The sequence below is a fragment of the Triticum urartu genome, chromosome 7 (assembly GCF_003073215.2).
Source record: "Triticum urartu cultivar G1812 chromosome 7, Tu2.1, whole genome shotgun sequence".
NCBI lineage: Eukaryota > Viridiplantae > Streptophyta > Magnoliopsida > Poales > Poaceae > Triticum > Triticum urartu.
In genome coordinates, this window is record NC_053028.1 from 580,744,617 (window position 1) to 580,749,261 (window position 4,645).

The window sequence follows — 4,645 nt, forward strand, 5'->3', positions numbered from 1 at the left end:
GCGCCGCCACCGGAGAGGTTGATGTTCATGATCTCCACAAGGGGCTGCGCATCCCGTAGCTAAGGTTCGTCTGCCGACTATGTTGATCAGCTGCCCTAGACTCTTTTTCCTGATCCATTGATCGAGGTTTTTTCTCACTCACCAGTTATTTGATCGGTATTCTTTTTTGATTTTCCGATCTATAGATCGGCTTCCATCGCGGTTTGTCTGCTTCAACATCTTCATCAACCCCGACGGGATCTGGATCGGCGCCTGCTCCTGCACGTCAGGCCGCTGGTTCAGCGCTCGCTCGCTGGCCTGCCATCTTCGCCATGCCTGCGATCTCTCGCGCGGGACGTGAAGTGTGGACGGCTACTCAAGCGCCCGAGCTACTCCTTCTGTTCACAACGTGGCCACCTTACATGCATGTTCCTGTTGTTTTCGTGCATGTTGCGTCCCGTGTGATTGAAGGTTGCTCACGCGTGTACGCTTCCAGATCAGCCTCCTTGCTCCTGCCTCTAGCGCACATCGTTTGGTCTGATCAACCGCCGGATTATGTGAAGTTTGTCATCGGGTACTCATGCATCAACATCGATCGAGCAACGGGCTACAACTGCGTCGTCCCTTCAGACCGCAACATCGCCGCTCCATGGTTCTTCCTGCGGCTACATTGACCCGTGCGCTGCCGTTGCGTTGCCTTTTGGGTCGTAGTGCTGCGACCCGCAGTCTATTACCACCCCGACGCCATCCGCCTCAGGCCATCTTCGTGGCAGCACCGACCTTCGCGCCGTCATTGCGTCGCCTCATCGGACAGTAGCGAGCTTGGCACGCGGTCTCTGCCACCGCCTCATGGTTCTCACTGTGGCTGCACCGACCCACATGCTACCGCTGCGTCGCCCCTTCAGGCCATAGTGCAGCGGCCCGTGGTCCACCACCGCCCCGAGGCTGTCCGCTCTAGGCCGTCCCTGTGGCTGCACCGACCCTCGTGCTGCCGCTACGTCGCCCCATCGGGCCGTAGCAAGTGTGGCACGCGGTCCCTGCCGCTGCCATAAGGTCTTCCCCGCCGTCGCCCCGACCCACGTGTTGCTACTGCGTTGTCCCTTTGGCCGTAGCGCCGCGGCACGCGGTCCCTTCATCATCCACGCGCGTTGACTTCTGTGTGGTATGTGCCGCGCCGCCTCCGTAGGCGCGGGAACACCCACGCCCGCGCCGGTTTCGTCACCCTGTCGGGTTATTCCTCGCCTACTTCGAGCACCGCCGCCGCGCTTCTGACCTAGCCGCCGCCTCCTCAGGCCGCCGCCGCCTCCTTAGGCCACCGCCGCTCTTCCTCCCGGTCCACGGCGACTACCTCGACACCGGCCACCCCGGCTCGACATCGACCATGGCGTCCCTCGCACGGCTACCTTGACCACGACTACACCATCCTATGCTCTCGGCTACCTTGACGTCGGCACAAAGGGCTATCGCCTTGCTTGAGAAACCTCATCGGCTTTCACTCTAGCCACAATTTCTGCGATGCGTCTACCGTTACGACTGTGGGGGATGTCCATCGGCTTGCCTTCAGATTCTTCTCTAGTCTCACCGTCTGCGTCGCTACCGTTGTGACTGCAAGGGGATGTTGAGTAACGTGACTATTAGGAAGTATAGGATTTATCTTACCTTGTCTTGTACTCCAAGCAGATCATGTACTCACTATATATACGCCCACGAGCCTCAAGCAATACAATCAACAATTCCACAAACCTCTCTTTCCCTTCTAACACATATTTTGTAATATGTCCTACCATGCATGAAACATATTCACGTATGTCAAATAAAATTTACTAGCAGATGGATGTCGGCTTGGGCTCTAGCACATCCTGTTACAGTAGCACTTGACTCCCTCTTCGGCTTAGTGTAGGCCGAAGACAGATCTTCGGTCAGCGCGAGGCCGAAGAGTGCCCATCGGCCGAGAGCGGACACACCTTGGCTCAAGCGTGACTGAAGACCAAACTTTGGTCTAAGAGCAGCCAAAAAGTGCCTCTTCGGCCTGAGCGAGGCCGATGGGCTAATATTTTTGAAATTTTCAAATTAGGCCATATATTTCGGAATTTGTTAAAATAATGATAATACTTTCAAAAAAATTCGGGTTGCCTGGCTAGCAGGTACTGTTCCAATGCTTTCGATAAGCCTAGGACGATCCAGCGACGCATGAAAGGAACCGGCTCACTCGTACGTGAAATGGACAAAACTAAAATAGCTAGCATACGTGAAAATCAATCGAAATGGAACGAAACAAAGCGGGACGAAAGTAGGAATATCTCCTTCCTTTATTAGTAAGTATAGATTCATCAAGAAAATGGCATACTCGCCTTATCGGTGATTCATAGCTCATTATTTGCTCAATGGTGCATGAGAGGGTAGAGGTGCGCTGCAAGACGTGGCTCAGCATGTAGCACTAGCGGTTTCTCTATGAAGAGGTCGTGCTTGGACTCACGGAGATTGATGGCCGACACCTCAGCCGGTTTGGTCCAGGTGAAGCCATGCAGGAGCCTGCCAAAGAGCATGACACTCATGGTTGTTCCTAGTGATACCGCGATGCATCCCCGCCGCCCGGTGGTGAAGGGGATGAATCGCAATTCACTCTCGGTAAGCACCACATCGATGTTGTCTCCCATATGGCGCTCTGGCTTGAAGTGGAGCGGTTCATCCCAGACGTGGGGTTCCGGCCCAGGGCCAGCCGGCTGAGGATGACGTGGCTACCCTTGGGCACGCGGTAGCCCGCAACAATGGTGTCAGCAATCACGACATGCGGCAGGTTGAAGGGAGCGACTGGGTGGAGGCAAAATGCCTCACGTATACACGCCTTGAGATAGTTGAGCTGCATGATGTCCGACTCTTGCACCATTCGCTCACGACCAACCACCCGGTCCATCTCCTCCACCGCCTTGGCCATCAATTCTGGGTTGTTCACCATCTCCGCCAGCGCCCACTCCACTGCGTTTGAAGGGTTATCTATGGCCGCTAATATTATGTCATGCATGCATTCCATGGAGATAAATGTAAGTTAATACAATTTATATCTTTGCATAAAGATAGATTGCATTGAATAATTGAAATTTTAAATACAATTTAAGTTCAAATCACTTCAAAAAAAGGTAGAAAATTATTACAATAATGATATGTTTAAACTATCAATTAATAATTTCTTATTCTATTGTTTCCCTTTTCTAACACCTGCCAAATACGGTATAAGATCTATTTAAGACCGTGAGCTATTACCTTTTCTCATGGATGATGTATTACCTTGTAGGACTATGAGGCAATTGGTCACTAAATTCAAAATCTAGACCCTTGAACCATCTTAAAATCTCTCATTAATTAATATTTTTGCTTACCTTGCACTGTGCGTTGACCTCATCGATGCTGAGCAACGGCTTGCTGTCACCGTCAGCGAGCATGATGAGAACGTCAAGGAGGTCCTGGACCCTGTCCTGGCTCTCGTTGCTGTTCCATTGCCTCCAATGCTCTTCAATGACCATGTTGTGTAGTCTATCTAGTTTTGTGTTGGCTTCCTTAATAATTTTCTCGTGGCCACCAAGTTCTAGGCCAAGTAGACACGGGAGGTAGTCGCTAACGCCGAACGAGAAGAGGAGCCCTAGGAGGTGAACGAAGCGTCCATGTGCTCCACCTCCATCGACCCCGGCCCGCCATCCGGCTGAGGATCCCTGAAGTACCATTGGTCGAAGGCAAGCTGACGGATGACATTGCCGCAGTAATGCCGCATGACGTGCCTGACTTTGACGTTGGCTAGTTCCAACGTTGAAGATGACCCCCTGGCGATCAGGTTGTAGATGTAGCGCGTCAAGTTGTTAGCTTCGTCGGCGTGCTTGTCGTGGAGCCACTTGTGACAGAGGGGCAGTTGATCTCAGAGGTGAGCACCTTGCGTGTCTTCATCCACTGGTCGCCAAACGGCATGAGCACGGCGTCCTTGTATCCGCAGCTGATGGCATCGGAGGCGAAGGTGAGTGGGCGGGACAAGAGGTTCTTGTCCTGCTTCTTGAGCACCTCCCTTGCGATCTTGGGACATGTGATCGGGATGACATGGACGCCACCGAGGCGGAAGCAAGCGATGTAGGTGCCCATATCCTTCATCACGCGATGGATCCAACGGAACGCCGACTTATTGAGCACAATCTCGGGTAGGCTACCCACCAATGGCCACTACCATGGTCCCGGCGGAAGTGAAAGCGGCACCGTCGCCGATGAGCACGTGCCACTGCGGACCTTGCTCTTGGTCATGGCAACGTGTATAAGTGTTATTACGATTAGCAGTTGGGACACAAAGCAGCAGCAAGCCAGCATTGTGGAGACTACTGCTTGCTAAGTGCACACAGGCTTGCGAGGTAGCTTGCCTTGTTATCATTGCATAGGGAAGCCAACTTTGCTTTATGTGCTGCTCTTCCCATGAGTGCAAGACCCCTCTTTATATGTTACCTCCGTCCCAAAAAATGGCTTAGATTTATCTAGATACGAAGGTATCTAGATATCTAACACTAAAACATGTCTAGATATATTCGACATGTGTGGGTCGTTTACCACATGTATCACATGGTATTTCAAATGTATTTATCCTGATACTACTAATAATAATTGTCTATCCAAACGTAATCAAAACAGAATAAAT

General features: G+C 51.9%; 1 pseudogene; it reads right to left on the bottom strand.

The window, feature by feature from the left end:
- Positions 1-2,360: 2,360 nt before the first annotated feature.
- Positions 2,361-4,323, bottom strand: LOC125519111 (annotated as a pseudogene).
- Positions 4,324-4,645: the final 322 nt, after the last annotated feature.